The sequence below is a fragment of the Vicugna pacos genome, chromosome 7, assembly GCF_048564905.1.
Source record: "Vicugna pacos chromosome 7, VicPac4, whole genome shotgun sequence".
Taxonomy (NCBI): domain Eukaryota; kingdom Metazoa; phylum Chordata; class Mammalia; order Artiodactyla; family Camelidae; genus Vicugna; species Vicugna pacos.
Window position 1 is genome coordinate 2,327,295 of NC_132993.1, and position 19,604 is coordinate 2,346,898.

General features: G+C 54.0%; 2 long non-coding RNA genes across 2 annotated transcripts in view; both read left to right on the top strand.

The window, feature by feature from the left end:
• LOC140697267 (uncharacterized) overlaps positions 1 to 19,604 on the top strand; it is a 25,512-nt gene continuing 5,908 nt past the window's right edge. The window contains exon 1 of the long non-coding RNA XR_012074119.1: positions 1 to 141. This is a non-coding gene — a long non-coding RNA (uncharacterized lncRNA). The remainder of the gene's footprint in view (positions 142 to 19,604) is intronic.
• Positions 2,769 to 5,673, top strand: LOC140697506 (uncharacterized). The gene is made up of 2 exons (XR_012074643.1): positions 2,769 to 4,356; positions 4,479 to 5,673. It is a non-coding gene; the product is annotated as an uncharacterized lncRNA (long non-coding RNA).

Consider the following 19,604-nt stretch of genomic DNA (forward strand, 5'->3'; position numbering starts at 1 on the left):
TCCGCAGGCCGCCCGCAGGCTGAGGTGTCGGGAGGCGTTTTCCCGCCGGGAACTCTGGTTTGACGTGACAGGTGTGAGGCCTCTGCCCACGGCGCTCTGTGAGCAAGTGGAACTGGACTCAAGCCCAAAGGAAAAGAAAAGGTTAGACTGATTTTATTGCCCAGATTCTGTGTCTGTTCCCCGGGAGTTAGCAGGCTTTGCTGGTGACGCTCAGTGTCGCAGGCGGTGCGTGGGTGCGGGAGGCCTGTGAGCAGGGCGTGCGCACGCGTGTGTGTGCGTGTGTGTGCGCGTGCTCTGGCCGCGCCTCCCTGCGCCGACAGAGGACCCGTGTTTCAGCAGGAGGACCAGCGGGGCTCGGTGAGGGGCACAGTCAGGCCCGTTTCGCTCTCCGGGCCGGTCGGTGTAAGCGGAGCGGGGACCGGCGTCTGGGCGGGTGGCCCTGGGCCAGGGGGCGGGAGGCCCTGGGCCAGGGGGCGGGAGGGACTGGCGGCAGGAAAGGGGCTGTGACGGGCCCTCCTTGTCGGCGAGCACACAGGCCCGTGGGTTACTCTGGGGGGGGATGAGTTTTAACGTGTGCTTCCCGTTTCTCTTTATCACACGGTCCTTTAAAAGTATCGTCCTCAATAGGCAATCTGAAATATGAACAGGATCATGCTTGATTAAAATGGAGTGAAAGGTGGGGGTCCCCGTGCACAAACCATGCAGGCCTGTAACCCAAGGTGTGGGGAATGCCAGGTGGGTCCGCCTGCTCACCTCCTCCGAGCAGCCCACCCCTGCTTCCATCCCACGGGTCCGGGACGCCTGTGGCAGCTCGCCTCACTTGGGAGGGAAGTCTGTACCTGTTCCCGGGATGGACATCCGGTTTCCTGGGGTTCCAGCCCGTCTGCCCTGTGAGCACTGGTGATTTGGTCATGGTGAGGGGTGCAGCCAGTGGTCCCCGGGGCCCCCTGTGCCCAGCCTGGCTGCAGGTCTGCTGCCTAGACCCTACGCGGAAGCACAGCAGGAGTGCCCCTGGGGGTCCTTCCCAAAGGTGAGCACTCAGTTTTGCACCTGGACATCTGAGCATCTCTGGGCAAAACTGGATGTGCTCTGGAGGAAACCATCTTTGTAGCATCCTTTTGAGACAGAATTTGCATTTGAGCCTCAATAAAGCACTAAGTAATATTCTATGATGTCTTGTCCAGGGAGTTAACTGCGTTGGTGTTTTGGTGGTGGGAGTTTCTGTTATTTCATTGCTTTGAAGTTGTTAAGAGCATTGACATGACTGGTACCTCCCAGGGTCCAGGAGAGCCCTTGCTGCCTGAAAAATGGAATAGAGACTAATTAAGTAATATTGCACCTGCTCTGGTCTGTAATTTGGACTCTCTTAATGGAAAAACAATGACTGGCTTCACCTTTCTGCTGTGCTGGAAGCTCCTCTCATCACGGTTGTTCAGATTAAAGAGAAAAACCCCTGAACCGCCCCCTCTCCACCCCCAGCAGAGCATGTGCCCCCAGGGCTGTGGTGAGCATCACAAGTTTCCGGTGCCCTGACCTCCCGGGCTTTGGCAATATAGCCTCCCTTGGAAGGATCCCCCCGGGTTCAGGGCGCTGACACCCACACCCGCCGGGTCTGCTGTCTCGTGTGTGTCCCCACAGAGGGCAGAGCACACGGGAAGCCGCTTCCTATAAACACTGGCCCAGGAGTTCTGAGTCACCTGCTGGCCCACGGGAGCTCACAGTGTCCACTTGGCTGTGAGGGAGTGAGGCCTTCTGCAGTGTGCACCAGGTGCAACTTGTGTTCTAGAAGGCTCTGAGAGGAAGAGACACCTCTGGGGGCAAGGAGTGGTCTCTGCCACAGCCACCGAGGGGCAGGCAGTTACAATCAACCGAACCACTGCTGTCCCCCAGCCTCCCCTGAGGGGACGTCCCTGTCTCTCGGTCACACCCCAACACCGAGCTTCCCTTGGACCATGGTACCGCATCAGAAAGGGCTGGAGAGAGCCCTTCCTGCCCCGTGGGCAGCAGGATCTTTGCTGGGTGGGACGCTCAGGACCCAGGCCCTCCTGGGAAGGGCTCTGCCTGAGGAGCTCCCGGGCCAGGGGTGGGTGCCCAGCTCAGGGAGGCGTCGGTGGCCCTGGGGCTGCGGAAACCAAGCTCCACAATTGGGCAGCTTGAACAACAGGAATTCAGTGTCTCCCAGTCTGGAGGCCAGAAGTCTGGGGTCAAGGCACACAAGAAAACACGTCATCATGATACACTGAGGGGCTTAGCCGTGAACAGCATTCTCCCGATTACAACACTGTCAACATTCAGTGTCAGTTTAAGAAGTTGCAGGAATGGACCTAGAGATTGTCATTCTGAATGAAGGCAGGCAGAAAGAGAAAGAAAAATGCCATATGATACCACTCATATGTGGAATTTAAAAATAAAAATAAGAACAGGACACTGAACTCATCTACAAAACAGAAACAGACTCGCAGACATAGTAAACAATCTTACGGTTACCGGGGAAAGAGGGGTGGGAGGGGCTAAATTTGGGAGTTTGAGACTTGTAAATGTTAGCCACTATATATAAAAATAGATTTAAAAAAAGTCTCAAAAGTTTCTTTTGTATAGCACAGGGAGCTATGTTCAGTATCTTGTAATAACCTTTAATGGAAAAAAATATGAAAACGAATGTATGTATGTATATGCATGACTGGGACGTTGTGCTGTACACCAGAGATTGACACATTGTAATTGACTGTACTTCAATAAAAAAAAAGTTGCGACGTAACATGGAAGGAAGCAGTAGAGAAACCGAGGAGGAGAGGAGGAGGAGAGACCGTGAGAGAGCCTGCCGTTGGTTCCGGGGCAGAGGGACCAGGTTGGGGAGCAGCTCGGGGCTGCTCGTTTGCATTATAAGTCTGACAAACTGTGACTTTGAAAACGTTTAGTATTTTGATAAAATGAAACAGATAAAATCCTTGGCTCCTTTGACATGATTTAAAAGGAGGATGTATCAACGTGGCACCTGTGGGTGCAGCTGGCGGGGAGCCCCAAGGACTTAGACTCTGAGAGCTGGTACCCCTGGCTACACAGGAGCACTGACCGTGGCTGACTCATCCTTGGGAAAGAGGTGCCAGCAGTGTGTCCCTGGTCGGGACAGTTAAGAATGGCTGCAGACGGAGCCCAAGGTCGCCCAGGCCTCTTGCCTGTGCCGGAGACCTGGCTGGGCCCTGGCTGTGCTAGGGAGGCCCTGCTTGGGGACCCACGTGGGTCCGGAAGGGTGGTGTTTAGGGTGGTAAGAGACCCTGAAGTCACACCTCAGGGTGTCTTCCCTCTTTTGCATCCTTGCTCTGGTCTTGATTTGGCCACAAACCACAGGACACTGGGCCTCTTGGGGCTGTCCCCACGGCCGTGCCTCCGGTCAGAAGCCCACTGTGGACCCCTCGGGATCTATATCTGAAGCGGCAGCCTCTCTGGTACCCAGTTATGCCTGCGGCGAGGACGCAGGGGAAAGTCAGGGCTGCCTGAGGCGACGTGGCTGGCAGGGGTTGGTGTGCAGCATTCAGGGGCTCTGCGCCTTTCCTTGGAGCTCCCTTCCTGTTCTCAGCGCCTCTGTGGGTCCCGGACAGCTCAGAGCCACCCTTTTGTGTTGGGCGCTCCAGGCTCTGTCACTCCTCCAGCCCACAGGTCTGTCCTTGGCTGCAAAGGGCAGAGCTGTGCAGGGACACGGCAGTGATGGGAGAGGAAGGCCAGCCTGGGGTCTGCAGGGATGAGTGGGCACCATCATCTCCCTCCAGCGCTGCGGGGCCCCTCCAGGGGTTGTGCGGGAAAAATTCCAGCCTTTTCTCTGTGTTTTTCCCCTTTCTGTTACGATTTCTGTCTGTTTGCCCTCATGAATGAAAACAAGGTGTCTTTTTCTTCGTTAACGTGCCCTGCTACCTGAGTGACTCATTTAAAATTCATTCTGGCAGAGGCTGCAGCATCTGTCATCACTGTCACCTGGGCCTCAAGGGCGGAGGCTCTTACCTTGTTGGCTTCAGATGATCGCGCATAAGCATCTTCTTTCCCTTCCTGGTCTGGACAGCAGGTGGGAGCAGCTAGGGGTTAGTGGAGGAGGCCCAGTTTCCCTCCCAGGTCAAACAGATGGGTTTGGCAGCCAAAGACACCTGAAGGCAGGTGTGTACACCGGGCTGGAGCCCTGGCACCCCTTCCCTCGGATCTAAATCCTGACAGTGCCTCCCGCGTTGACTCCTCTGGGTCGAGCCCTCACCTGGGGGCTTAGGCGAGAATCCACATTCCTCCTGGAGCACCAGGACCCCTCCAAGGCCCCTGCAGTCCCTGGAGACTCACGAAAGGAAGTCAGTTTACAATGTGGTGTAGCAGCTGGTAAGCAGACCGTCAGGTGGCTGGGGACGGGGTCTGGGGGGCTCTTTCTACTGCATTAGTAACTCAACCTTCCTGTGGTTTATGTCTTTGTCATCCTGTTCTCAAACCTTCATTTTCAGCAGTCTGGAAAACAAACCTCAGCTCCAGTCTCCCATAGCCTCAGTGAATAAATTGCCAGGAACTCCATCCAGCTTACGTGCAGCTTAAGAAATGGAATAGAGCACCTGCAGCAGTTTTTCAGCATCAAATTCCCATGGAGATTTGCCCTTTCAGAAATAATCTGCAGCCCCCAGTGAATCTCCGAGGAGGGGCTGGGCTGGGGGAGGACGCAGGGCCTGAAGCGGCCACCAGGGGGCGTGGGCGCAGCTCAGTGGGAATCTCCAAGCACACCCAGGGATGAAGTCCCTCCCCCTTTTTTAAATTTATTTTTTAGTGAAGTGCAGTCGGTCACAATGTGTCAGTTTCTGGTGCACAGCACAGTGTCCCAGTCATGCATATACACACACATGTTCGTTTCCATATTCTTTTTCATTAAAGGTTATCACAAGGTAGTGAACACAGCTCCCTGTGCTGCACAGAAGAAACCTTGGGGGGCCTTCTTGCCTGCATCCCAGCCCCAGCCGGGACCAGGGGGCCCTGTGTCTGTGGGTGTTGGCCTGATTCTAGATGGGGTGCAGGGGGTGAAGTGATGGGGGTGGTTCTTGGACATTTAACAGTTAACATTTGAACAACTGTTTCTATTATACAGGTAGTTCATGTGTGCTTATGCTGATAAGCATTTGAGTTGTAGAAGGTTCTCTATCAAGTTTAAGAAACTAGCTCAAGTATTTGAACTCGTTTTACAGATTTAAAACACTAGCAAAAAAGTGCTGTAAACACTGATGTGTAACATTAATTTGGATTGAGTGATCATTACTTTTATTAATGATCTTTCTCATGTACTCTCTATTTTAATGGATCTGTTGAAATTAGCACTTTGTGTATTACAAAATTATCTTTTAAAACATTAAACCTTTTGCTGGCCTTTCTTGGCTAATGTGCTAATTAAATATGGTCACTGGAAATTAAGAGCATTTGGCTCAAAAGAGTAGGTCCTTGGGTATTTCCAAAAATTTTTGGTTAAAGGCTTGTCTTGTTCTCTTAGCTCTATCCAGATCTTTGTCTTTTGTTTTAATTTATTAAATGTATTTTCTGTACTGATATCTCTTACTGTCTTTTATTTACTAATCTATATCTTCATCCTTTCACAGTATTGATGTAAAAATAATAGTACTCTAATAGGATGATATAGAATAAACGACAGTTTAGTTACCAGGAGATGTATTATCTTATTTTGTGCTTCATTGATTTAAGTGTTGTCATTAAACTTAGTGAATGTGAAAAAAAAAAAAAAGGCCCCTTCCCCTTGAGCACAGCCACCCGGTGTTACAGGAAACCTTGGCTGCACAGAACACACTGACCAAAAACAACTCAGGGACAACTTCTGAGTTGTCAGTGGGCATGACTGAGAGGCAGAGGCAGGCCGCTCTCTGACGGCCCACAGTGGGGAGAAGGGGTTTTCAGGGAGATGGTGCTGAGGGGGGTCCTGGACGGGTCTCGAGTCACCAAAGATCCATGGATGCGCATTAGGAGGCAAGAGACAGGTTCAGATGCCAGTGGGCAGATCTTTCGGAAACTGGATCTGAGGGACCCCTGGTCAAGCAGGCCCCCCTTCGCTCCCCCAGGTGTCTGATGTGGGGGCAGGTAAGTTAGGGTCAGGACACTGGCTGTGGGGCTGGCTGTGCTGGGCAGAAAGGTGCTTCAGTCCCTGAGACTTTACCCCAGGGGACACTGGGCCCATCTGGGGACACTTCTCATTGGGACAGAGGAGGCAGGGAAAGGCCACAGGTGCTGCCAGGCATCCCGCATGGCCCAGCACCGCCCCACAGCTCATGGTTCTCCTGTCCAAATGTCCAGCACTGAGCCGGGGCCCTGGGTCTGAAGGGAATGCTTTGATAGTGGGTCCCCAGGGCTGGGCAAACACAGGGGTCGCATTCCAGATGCACCCTTGGGCAGCAGGGGAGCATGGCTCCCTCGCCCCTGGACTCTGGGACACTTGATTTGTCCCTTCCCTCATGACACCTGGACTCCACACACTGTCACTCCACGCGCACCTGCGGGGCACCTGTTCTGTGCCAAGCTGCGGCCAAGGGAGTGAGACTGGGTGTTGCCCTCGGCAGTGGAGTCGCAGGGGAGGGACCCTAAAGCTGCCCGCAGCTGTGCTGAGGTTGTGGCCAGTACGGGGCCTGGACAGTTTCCTTGTCCGGAGGCAAGTGAGCGGAAGACATCAGAGTGGCTGTGCTGATGCAGAGGTAGTGACCTGGACTGGGGAACACTTATGCACTGAATGCAGACATTAAAAAGCATCCTGAAGGAGAAGATGTGCGACTTAATTATGAAATCTCTAACATACCAGGAAATTGGGAGTGGGAGTGAGGAAGAAGTAGGGAAGTGAAGATACCAGAAACGTCTTGGTGGGGCCTCAACGAAGACGTCGTTCTTACTGTTGACAGTTAGAGTCCGTGTTGGTCTCGGGGGCTGTAACTAACACCGCAGACGGGCTTCCTCCCCGCCAGGTCCGGAGGCTAGAAGTCCGGCTTCGGGTGCCCACTGAGTCAGGTTCTGGGGAGGGCCTCTCCTGTGATCTTCTAGTGTCAGAGCCCACTCTCATGACCTCATCTAACCCTGAGTACTTCCTGAGAGGCCCTGTCTCCAGATGCATCCACGTCAGGGGGCAGGGCTTTGACGTATGAATTTGGGGACACAGACGTTTGCCCATAACAAACCCTCGGGGCAACCGGCCGGACGCAGAGGAACCTGCGTGAAGCAAGGCAGAGGCAAAGTGGGCAAGGTGGTGGGAAAGCGATGTCCATGCGAACCGTGTGCTCATAGCTCCGTTAGCTCTTGCCCCTCGGAGACAAAGATGTTTAAGAATACGTTACAAATAGACATTAAAAACAAAATTGAACTTCCAGGGAAGGAAGAGAGCTGATTGAGTTGGTGTGGGGGGGTGGTTATGACATGTTAGGGTTGATCTGGTCCCGCCAGATTCACGACAGAGTCCTGACCCCAGCACCTTGGGATGGGACCTGGTTGAGGGGCAGAGTGTGAACAGTGGTGACAAGGATAAAATGGGGTCCCTGGGGTGGGCCTCACCCATGACTGCTGGTGTCCCTCTGTAAAGGGGAGGTCAGACACAGACACGCACATGGGGAGATCCCATGTGAGACCAACACGGTGTGTGAGAGCCACAGAGAGAGCCCTCAGGAGGAACCCCGCCCACACCCGGACCCCAGTTTTCTGGCCCCCAGAACCATGGGAGTGTCCGTTCCTGTTGCTTCAGCTGCCAGGACTGCTGCTGTGTTGCAGCAGCCCTGCTGCATGATTCCCGTGGCAGAGGGGGTCGTCTTGGGCTTTTGTCCTGTTGTTTTGTGGTTTGCGTGTGTGTATGTGTGTATGAATGCAAGCAACCTGAGCACATTCATAGGCTGCAAACAGATAGGGAGAGCCTGGCAATACGGGTGAGAGAAGTGGGATCCATCCGTGCATGGGAGTATCATGCAGCCCTGAAAAGGGCATCCTGACGCCTGCCACAGCACGGGTGACCCTTGAGGACGACACTCAGTGAAATAAGCCAGACATAGGAGGACAAACACTGTGTGCTTATACGTGTATGAGGTTCCTAGTCAAACTCATGACACAGAAGTGAAGTGGTAGGTGCCTGGGGCTGGGGGAGGGTGTTTCATGGGGGCAGAGTCTCAGTTTGGGAAGATGAGAAAGTTCTGGAGACAGGTGGTGGTGATGGCTGCACAAGAGTATGTAAGTACTGAATGCCATGAAATCGTGCACTTAAAGATGGTTAAGATGGTGTATTTTGTGATTCATGTATGTGTGTATATATATATGTATGTATATATTCTACTACATTTAAAAAAAAGAGCAGTCAAAAAGTGCTGGTGAGACAATGCTATTGGCCAGTCTGAAGAAAGACAGGCAGCAAGAAGGGCAGTGGGTCCCCATCCCTGTCTGGAAACTTGGGGGACTCTGTGCAGTTGGGGTGTTGGACACAGACCTCCGAAGTTTCCTCTGTCTCTGAGGCTTGCCGGGCCTGCGCTCCTGGTTCCTGGGACTTCACTCAGGACCTCACGCAAGCCAGTCAAACAAATCAGCCACAGGCCTGATTCTGTCTGTGTGGCCATCGGGCTGGAGGGTGGTGGAGTGTGGTCTGAGGCCCAGGACTGGCATCTTTGCCTCAGAGTCTCCAGGATCCCTGAAAGTGACCAGGGTTCCAAGCTGGACCCCAAGGTGTGGGTTTGGGACAGGATCTGGCTGGGCCTCTGTCCCTATGACCTGGAATCAGGGTCAGAACCTCTTGATCACGGTGCCTGCTCCCCCCTCATTCCATTTTTGTTCCCCCACCCCTCCCACCAGGCGCCATCCTGCCCTCACCCCCAACTGAAAGGGTTGTGGGCAGTCCCCTCTCTGGGGACAAGGACTCCCGGCAGACACATTTTGGGATGACCCTTCTCCTGCCCCCTTGTTTTCCCTAAACTGGCAGGAGCCGTTGGCCTTCCATCGAGAGCTGGCTGGTGCAGCGGCCAGGACTGAGGGCCCACGCGTCAGCTCTGGCGCAGCTGGAGACCCAGGCTTGTGGGTCTCAGCTGTGGGTCTTGAAGGGCAGGCTGGGGGCTCTCTCGAGCTTGGGCAGCCTGGCCCCGAATGTCTGGCCACCTGTGGCACAGGCCAGCCGGCCACACTCCGAGTGAGTTAGAGACTGGCGGCTTCCACCAGAAGTGCGGGCTGAAGAGGGCCTCCCTGGGTCGGTGGGGTGGGGAGGGGTCTCATTCTAGGTCCCCGCCATGGGAAGACCCCGTTTTCTCACATCGCACCTGCTGTGGGAGGGGGCGCTCCTCACCTCCTCTCTACACACGGGGCTCCTCTGCCCCCTGCACGTGGCAGGCTGGGGGTGATGCCAGAGTTCTTGTGCCCTTTGCACGTGGAAATCTCCATAAAGTACGGTCCACCGAGGAGAGGAGAACGACCTGCTTCCAGCTCTGCATCTGAACTTTAAATTTTAAAAACTTAGATGCATGAAACAGCTGTGTGTATCTGACAGAGCACTAGGATTTCCAAAGCGTCATCTCAGAAGGTTCCATTTTAAAGTGAGCCTTTTCTCGACAGCCTCCCAGAAGGTTGGAGGCCGCGTTGATCGCGTGACACCCATCGCATGACTGAGCCAACAAAGCCACAGCTGGCGGTGCTGCACGGCGGGACCACGTGACCCTGCGTGGGGGCCACTGGGCCCAACCTGGACTTTCCCCGGGTGCTGTGATTCAGCACAAATATTATACTTCCTGGAGACAGGATGGGAGAGGGAGGGAGAAGAAAGGAGAGAAGATGTTAAGAAGGAGCAGAAAGAAGGAAGAGTTGGAGGGAGTGGCAGTTTCCCAGGACCGCCCTCACTCATTACCAGCGCCCGTGGGTGGCTTAAAGCAACAGACGTGTATTTTTTCACAGTTCTGGAGGCCAGAAGTCAAAATCCAGCCATCAGCAGGACTGGCTCCTTCGCAGGGGCTCAGAGGGAGGACCTGTCTGCCCCCTCCCCCAGCTCCTGGGGTGGCCCGTGGTGCTTGGTGTCCCACCACCACCGTCGGGGGCCCGCCTTGCTCTGGGCGCCTACGTCGTCCTTTCTGTGCGTCTCTCCTCTCCCTGTGGGTCACTGGCATAATGCGTCAAGGACCCACCAGACTGCATCTTAGCTAAGTACGCCTGCAGCAACCCTGCTTCCATAGTAGGCTTCCTTTCTCAGGACTTCAGCATGTCTTCAGAGGATAATTCAGCCCGTGACGGAAGGAGAAAAGCAAAGAAGGAATGTGAACAAAGGAAAGGAGGACGAGGGGGTGGAGGGTGAAGTCTCAGTGAAGGTCCTCCTGGGGTGAGTTGGGGAGACGTGGTCCAGCTCCAGCTTCCGCCCTCGGGCGCCCAACAGGGTGCTGCGTGAGCAGGACCGACAGCGGGCACGGCCCCCTCACCTCCTCCCCCGGGGATTGGGAGCCATGCACATGTCTGCACACAGCCCAGCACCCTGATTGTCACCTTTGCCACCACAGACAGGAGCCGGATGGGCCCATGGCCACAGCAGTGACCGTCTTGTCCACACATGTCATCGTCTGGCACCCGAGGAGCACCCAGCAGCAGCACCCTCCGCCTCTCCTCCCGAGATGCCCCTCAGGCACAGGACACACTCTGAGGCCCTTGCTGGTCAGATGTCCAGCTCAGTCTAAACCGAGTTGTGCTAGTTTCTAGCAGTGTGACTTTGATCTGGGACAAGACCAAGCCCTCAGGCTGTGCGGAGACCTGGATGGGATGGTGTGACTTGCGCAGGCTCCCCAAAGCCCGGGTGCCCCGTCACTGCCCTCGCCAGGGAGACACCCACCGGTAGCCTTCCTGTTGCTGGTGCCGGGAGCGCAGCAGCCGGGGGCTCGGGGAGGGCGTGACTCTCCCACCAAAGCAGGCTGCTGCCTCTGACGACTCCGGCTCTGGAGATTGACAGGGATGGGGAGGCAGCCCAGGACGGCATCCATCTGTAGGAACCCTGAGACCCCAGCTCCTTTAACTGCACTGTAATTCTTGTTTGCATTACATTCTGTTTTGTTCTTTTGATTCTATAAATGTGTCCAGAACTGTGAAGGGTCTAGATTTTAGTCTGTTTACAAGCTAGCAAGTCACCTGCCCCAGCTTCAGGGCCGCAGACAAAAGACAGGAGACTCATGCTCAGAGACAAAGGACAGTGGATTCCTCGCAGCAGTAGTGGGAACCAGAGTGTCATCCTCTCCTCATCAAAGATCACCAGGTGCGGATTCCCACAGGACAGCACCTGCACTCACACGGGGCTGTGAGCTCACACAGGACGGCACCTGCACGAACACCAGGCTGCGCACTCTCACAGGGATGCACACTCACACAGGGCTATGTGACCGGAGGGGGACCTTGAGCTCAGGATCTTTTCTCCAGAGGGGCCTTTGTGTCTCAACAAAAGATGAAATCGTCTGCTGTTGTCATGACTCATAAGCCAACCACGCGGTGAAGAGCCCTGCCGTTCTGCAACACTCAGAGACCAGTGCAGACCAGTGCAGCCTGCGGTAGACTGGGGTAGACTGGGGTAGGCTGGGGCAGGCTGGGGTAGACTGGGAAGGCTGTAGGGTTGTGGGCCCTGAGAGCCTTGTCTTCTGACTGCAGTCACCTGGAGGGGATCAGAGTCACCATGGCGTCAGTCTTGTGTCTTTTCCTGCTCTAACAACTTGCAAAGTACTTGATGTCCTGAAACAGCAGGAGTTTATTCTCTCACCATTCGGGGTCTCGGTCAGGGTGTCGGCAGGACCACCTCCCCGGTAGGCTGGAAGGAGACCTGCTCCTGGCCTCCGCCCTGTCCCGCGGCTGCCAGTTTTCCTTGGCTGTGGCCGCGTCACTGCGGTCTCCAAATCTCTGCTCCATCTCCACAGGGGCTTCTGCCCTGTGTGTGTCTGTGTCAAATCCCCCTCTGCCTCTTCTGATGAGGATGCACGTGATGGCATTTGAGGCCCACCCAGGACACGGTCTACATCGGAAAGTCCTTAACCGTTCACCTGCAGAGACTTTTTTGCCGTGTTAGGGAACACTGACAAGTCCAGAGATTAGGACGTGGGTTTCTTTTTCTTTCAGCCGACCACGTGTGGTGAATCACTTTTTAAAAAACAAATTATCAGCTTTTAATGATAATAACCCTTAACATATGCTTTGAAAGTTTGGATTATTTCAAAATTCACTTTCCATATTGAGGAGATACTGGAATACTCTGTTACGAGCCAACCAACAGCAAGGACGGCAAGACAGGGCTTCCGGATCCAGCGCTGCTGGGGAGCAGGCTGGGTGCCAGCCGAGCCCATGTGCGTCGCCGTGGCCCTGTGGGCGTCTGTGCTTCTAGCTCTCACCTTCCTCACCTCCAGCCACGGAGGCTGCACGGCGTGTGACCCCCGGGCTACGTGGCTGCGCCCTTGGAAGGTGTGACTCCTGCCCAGGCCCGCCCCTGTCCTCTCCCGCTCCGTCCGAGACGTCTGTGCCTCCTTCACTTCAGATGCTAGACAGAGGGCCTCCTGTGGGGGAGCGCTTTGTGGGCTGGGCACAGCTTCCACGCCTGTGAGAGAGGGCTGAGTCTCCTCACTCTCTGCTCGTGTCTGCTGTGATCTTCTGCCCTCGCCCCACAGAGGGTGGAGAGGTGGGTGGGCTTAGGCAGAAGCAGGGCACAGCTGTCCCTCAGGAAATGCCCCGGGGAGCTTGTGCAGCCTCCTGCGTGTGGCAGGGTGGTCTGAGGAGCTGCTGAGGTCTAAGTGACCAGGAAGACCGTCCTCCTTAAGGCTTGACATTGCGTTGTTCCTGGAAGCTTGAAGGGCTTTGCTTAGATTTGGTCCAGCGGCCTGTGGGCCTGAGCTGAGCGGACTGGCCCCCAGCAGACGTGAAGGCAGGTGCTGGCCGGTTGTGTCACCAGGGCCCCGACCCCGTGTCCTGGCTGCAGCTCCGTCAACACCAGTTCTGGGAACGTGGCCTTCAAGGTTCTCAAGCCAAGAGCAGAGCTCACGTGGTGGTGGTCTGCCTTAGAAACAAAAACAAAGCCCACCCCTGGGTGTACTTACAAGCGAATCAGGGAGTCTGGGGTTGACTTCAGTTCATTGCCTGGAGCCCCAGGGCTGGAAATTCCCTGGCCCTGAGCCCTGGGGGCCCGCGGGCGCTCTCATCCCACATCAAAACACGCCTTTTCTCCATTAATACAAGCGGTTAAGTTGGCCAGGCATTAGATCTTGATAACTGGTCCCTGAGCTCCAGGGCACAGGGATGCCTTTATTTGGGTTGATCTGGGTCCTGAAAGGCAAGGGTTTTGTGTGTGTGTGTGTGTTTTGGTTTTTGTTTTGTTTTTGGGGGGAGGGGTAATTAGACTTCATTTATTCATTTGTTTTTTAATGGAGGGACTGGGGATTGAACCCAGGACCTCGTGCATGCTAAGCACATGCCCTACCACTGAGCTCTACCCTCCCTGCCAAAATGCCATTTTTAAAGTGGATATGACTTAGAAAATGCAGTCTGTAAAGACATTTCTGTGCAATTGGACTGCAAGCCAGTCCTCTGATGCTTTTAAATAGGCACTCCCTTGTCTTCTTTGCTCTATTTGTTCTTGGCCCCCAAGTTTCATCTGTGTTGAAAAATCAGTGGTTGCACTAACTACTCTTTTTTTCTGGCATGTGGTTACTACTTGGACTGCCTGGATTCTAATCCCAGCTCTGCCGTTTGCTGTGTTACCTTGGGCAAGTTACTTGACCTCTCTGTGCCGTTTCCTAATCTGAAAATGGAACTAATCCCTACTAGGTCAGGTTATGATGAGGATTAAATGAGAGAATATAGACCAAGTGCTAACACAGAGGCCGGCTCATGTCGCGTGCCCAGTAAATCCACTGTGGTTGTGATGGTTATCACCACTTTCCGTCTGGTGGCCTCCGCGCCGGCCGCCTCCAGTCACTTGGCGTGATCTGTGGCTTTAGATCAGACCTTCATCATCAGTGTCTCTCGTGCGCCTATCCATCAGGCTCTAGAACAACACCAGCATTTGCCTGGGTGCCCAGGGCAAGGAGGCCCTGCCTCCGCACTCTCCGAACTTCTCATTCGCTCAGCGGTTTCTCCGACTTCTCTGAGACTGTTGATTGCACAGGAGAGCGTGTGGCTGGCTGGTGGCACAGCGCACGGCAGAAGTCCTGTTCTTCGGAACACCTGGGAGAAGGGGCGCTGAGGTGCTGCTTTGCTCTGCTGAGCTCCGAGCTCTTGGTTCACATCCAATTTTTCTTTGGTTCGTTTCCACCAATTTCACCTTAAAGTCAAAACTTAATCCACAGAAACATCCTATTGCTTGCTTCTTCTGCTCGTTTTTTCATTGATTTAGCAAATACTTACTGATGATCTATGCTAAGTAATATAATAACGTATTGTATTTATATGGCCGAGGGGTCTATCCTAGTGACTTTTCTTAAAGCTAAGAGCTTCTCCAAAGGAGAACTGAAATGTTCACCTCCAGAGACAGGCACCTTCATCAACTTACAGGCAGTCTGTTGTGTGTTTTCATACTTGGATTTGTAAGTGAGACTCAGGAACCCAGAGAGAGGCAGACGTAACCAGGGTGCTGCATTAGATACGGTTTATCGCTCCAGCCCAGGCACTTGGAGCGTGACGGGGGAGCTGTTAGTAATTATCCTAAGACAACAAGCCAGAGCGGGAACTGGCCCCGGTGAGCCTGGACGCACAGTCGCCCTGGACGGAAAAGTCAGAGTGAGCTCTCCTGATGCACAAACGGGCCCTTGAGGTGAGCAGATATAACAAGTAAAGAGGAAACAACCTTGTGGAAGAGTGGGCCAGGGCTAATCAGAACATTCGCAGGACAATACAAATGGTTAATAGACATACCATACCAAAAGATTCCATCTCCTAGAGATGAGAGAAGTGCAAGACAAAATGAGGGGCCACTTTCCCCCTTAGACTGGCGGACACTGGAAGGTGAAGTGGTTCCGCGTATTGGCCCAGGTGCGCGACTCCCGGCGTGCGAGCATGAAGAGGCAGCTCCTTGAAGGAGAATTCACAGCGTCTATTAAAGCATCAGGTATGCTTGTCCCATGAACCCAGGAGTTTCACTTCCAGAGCCCTGGTGATGGAAGCAGCCAGGTGGAGTGCCAAGGGTGGACGGCAAGCCTGCCTGCCTGCCTGTCTGCCTGTCGGTGATGGCGGTATGCAATGGAGGTGACCCAGCCGCCGCCTGGACAGGAGGGAGTGTGCAGCTGCTGGACAGAGGGGTCTTGTGGAATCCTTGTGCTGGGCGCCCCTCCTGGGCCTCTCTCAGCCTGGCCTTCTCTCAGGCCTGAGGACACCTGCCTGGCTTCTGCCACCTGGAAACTGACTGTGTGTTTGGGGGCCCATTGCCTGTGACTGGCCAGCCACGCCTACAGGTTCCTCCCAGCCTATCTGGTCTGGTCAAGCACCAAGTTCAAGGCAAAGAACCCGCTTCCTGTGGAAGCTGCTGGAGTGTCCAGTGACACAGCCTGGAGAGGGGGACATAATTCCCATGGAGCTAACTGCAACTCGGGGGGTGGCAGAGGCAGATGGCTGGATTTCTCCTCTCTTGCTGTCTCCAGTGGGCCGATCCCAGTTGTGGCTTTTCCGTATGACCTGCCTGCAGGTGTCCCACGTGCTGGAGCCTGGTGTGCAGCTGCTGGGCCTGTAACGAGATAGACTCAGCCCAGAGCTGGCTTGATTAGCACCCCTGGCCTCTGCGCCTTCCTGGCCTGGCTCCCCGTCCTCGCTGACAGGCCCTGGGGTTGCTCCTCCGGAGGAAGCATCAGCACTGCTCCTCACCCAGGGCTGTGTGTCCAGGGAACAGGGACAAAGCCACCTTCTCAGTAGGTTTTCATTTCAGTCAACCTGCTTAAAATGCAGCCCACCCGTCCACCTCCCCCCAGGTCTCCTTACTCTGCTCTGCTTCTTCCCCCATAGCACTTACTGTCTCCTAAAATTTCGCTTATTTTTTCAGTCTAGTGTTTAGTGTTCTGTGTCTTCTGGCTGGAAAACACACTTCAAGAAGGCGGGGATCTTTGTTTTGTTCACAGGTGTATCTCAAAGTGCCTAGAACTTTCCTGTTCCTGGAACATGGTAGGCACTTAAAAAAAACACCCATTGAATAAATAGAGGAATAAATTTGTATGATTTACGTGAAAAGATATTAATGATACACTGTTGAGTAAAAGCATAGTTTTCAACATACTGTGTTCATAGATTGGAAGACTAAATATTGTTAAGATCTCATTACTACCCAAAGTTGCCTACAGATTCAACCCAATCTCTATCAAAATCCCAATGGCAATTTTTTGCAGAAAAAAAAATCCTAAAATTCAAATGGAGTCTCTAGGAACCCCCACATAGCCAAAACAGTTTTGGAAGACAAGAACAAAGTTGGAGAATTCACACTTTCTGATTTCAGAACATATTGCAAAACATAGAAATCAAAACACTGTGAGACTAGAAGACAAACAGATCAGTGGAATAGAATAGAGATCTCAGAAGTAAACCCTGTGCACATGGCCAGTGATCTCCAGGGAGGGTTCTAAGACCACTCCGTAGGGAGGAACAGTCTCTTTAACAAATGGTGCTGGAGAAACTGGATCTCCAAGTGCAAAAGAATGAAGCCGGGCCGTTATCTTACACTGTGTGCAGAAATAACCTCAAGATGGGTTGGAGACCTAAGCATAAAACCCCAATTATAAGGCTCCTAGCAGAAGACCCAGGGGAAGAGCTGCGTGGCTTTGGCCCTAACAGCAGTTCCTTGGATGTGACATTAAAAACACTGGCAACAAAAGAAAAAGACAAACAGGACTGCAGCAAACTTCAAACTTCTGTGCATGAAAGAACACAATCAAAAAGAGTGAAAAGGCAACCTGAGAGTGGGGAGGATACTTGGAAATAGCATATCAGATAGGGGGATAACACCCAGCATATGTAAAGGATGCCTGCAGTCCAACAACAGAAATTAACTGGATTAAAAAACAGGCAAAGGACTTGAATAGACATTTCTGTAAAGATGGCGCACAGGTGGCCGATAAGCACATGGAAAAATGCTCAGCGTCACTGAAATCAGAGAAATGCAAATCAAGACCACAGGGAGGTAAGGGGGGAGGGTAGAGCTCAGTGCTAGAGCGCATACTCAGCACGCATGAGATCCTGGGTTCAGTCCCCAGTGCCTCCATTAAAAAGTAAATAAACATATCCAGTTACTTCCCCACCAAAGAAACAAACAAAAAATCAACTATACTTCAATTAAAAAGAAAACCACAGCGAGGTATCACCTCACACTTACTAGGGTGGCTCCTGTCAAGAAAAACCAGAAGTCCTCAGAGCCCGGGAGGGTGGGACGGGCATGAGCCACTCTGGAGGGTCAGCGCTTCAGCCCCTGGGGGGACGCAGCTGGGTCAAGGCTTGGGCTCTGTGCTGGGGGGCACGGGCTGCTGGGGGCAGACCCAGGGGTGTGAACTGGGGCACACAGTGCTTGCAGTGGGAGCACAACAGCATAGCCTCCACCCTTTTGTGGCAACAACCCCCTCACCCCCGCCCCGTGCAGGGGAGTGAGACAGGAGGGAAGGGGGAGGGCACAGCCACTCAAGGAATGACAGCAGTTTAACACCAAAATGGTGGAAGATTCACCTCCTACTTGGCCTTAAGGATTAAGAGGTTTAACTTCTAGTAGACCTCGAGCTTCATTATACGCTCAGTGTAACGGAGATAAATAACATGCCCGCAGGCGCCATGGCGGCCCCAAGGATAACCACAAAGGGCCAAAGAATGGGCGGTGGCCCAGTCCCCGGGAACCCCAGCCCCTCCCCCAGGGCAGTTGGCCTGATCCCACCTGCAGGCGTGTGCAGCTACTGAGCCCATAGAAAGTGACAGCACCACTTCTAGCGGCCTTTCTTTGCGCTCTCCCGCGCTCTGTCTATGGAGTGTGCACCTATTTTTACTTATCCTGAGCACCCAACTCCCACACCTCTTTCCTGGCCTTTCTCTTGCCTTACACTATGCAGTAGGTGCCTCTCTAAATAAATCTACCTTTTACTCAACTGTGGCTCGCCCTTGAATTCTTTCCTGCTCGAAGCCAAGGACCCGCACTTGGCGGGGCACGTCCCAGGGGCTCAGGCGAGACCTGGGACATGGCCCTCCTCACGCCCACATCCGTTTTCCTGCATCAGGAGGAGAGAGAGCATACCTGCCGCACGCCTGGCCATCCCAGCTGCCAGGGCCACCAGGAGCAGTGCTGCCCAGAGTGCTGGGTCTCGCTGTCGGGAGGGACGGCTTGGACACCGGCAGCCCCTTGGACCAGAGGCAGAAGATGCAGTTACGGGAGAGGCAGACATGGTGCTACCCTGACCTTGGGCTCAGACACAGGGCTGCTGTGGCCACAGGGCTCTGCACATCCAGTCTCCTTTTGGGAAGTCAGCTCCTCAGCTGTGAAGCTGATACAGGAAAAAGTGGGTGCAAGAGGATGGCCGTGACCCAGACCTCGGCTGAGTCCCTGAGACATGCCCCATCAAGTGAGGGTCCTTGGCTTCGCGCAGGAAAGAATTCAACGGTGAACCACAGTTGAATAAAAGTGTATTTATTTAGAGAGATGTACACAGGCAGAGGGTGGGTGTGGTGGTTAAAGTAAAGGTAGATACACACTCCATAGACCACCTCAGAAGGCGAGAGATGGCCAGGCACAGGCACGGTGTGGCCAGTCTTTATATGCTAACAAGTGGAGGATTATTCCAGTTTGGGGAAGGGGCGGGGATCCCCAGGACTGGGCCACCGCCCTCTCTCTGACCTTTCAGGGCCCAGGAGGGTGGGACATGTTGGCTTTGTAAGTGTCCTGGCGCCTGTCGGTGTCCAGGGGTAGGACACTACCATGTGTATAATGAAGCTCAAGGTCCACTGGAGGACCAGCCCCACCCCCCACCCCCGCCTGTCTTGGCCCCAGGGGCTCCTGGGAGTTGCCTCTTCCGCAGTCTTGGTGCTAATTGCTGTGTTGTTCCATTAATGGTGGTGTCCTGCCCCCTTCCCTCCTGTCTCAAAGCGGAGTTGGGAAAGGGGAGCCGTTCAGCTCCCTAGTGTGATCGAATTCCAGTGATAGAGAAGTCCCGCCGTGCACTCCCATGACTGGAGTGTCTCTGGGCCCTGGAGAGGGAGAGGGAGAGCTGTACGGCAGTAGGACAGGGGATTTGGCCCCAAACCTGGATGGAGCCTGGGGTCAGCCCCACCCCACCCCAGGGGAGAGCTCTGTTTTCTGGAGTCAGGTGCCCCAAGGGCCAGTTGCGGGGAGGAGTTTAACCAACCTCCCCAGCAGAAGAATCTTGACACTGGGCGGTGAAATTCTGCCTGCCTAGGGCTGATTTTAATCCAAACCAGCTATGGTTACGGAAGACCAGCAAGCTTTTCCTAGTAGGGCCTCTCAGTTTCCCTCCTAGTTTGCCACCCCACCCGTTCCTCCCTCCCTCCCTGGGAAAGAAAGCGGGTCCATACAAGAAATACTTCCAAATAATAGAAACCGAGAGTAATAAATTCTGCAGCAGATATTTACTGCCACTTCAGGTGCCTGTAGTGCAGAGTGGGCACCCCAC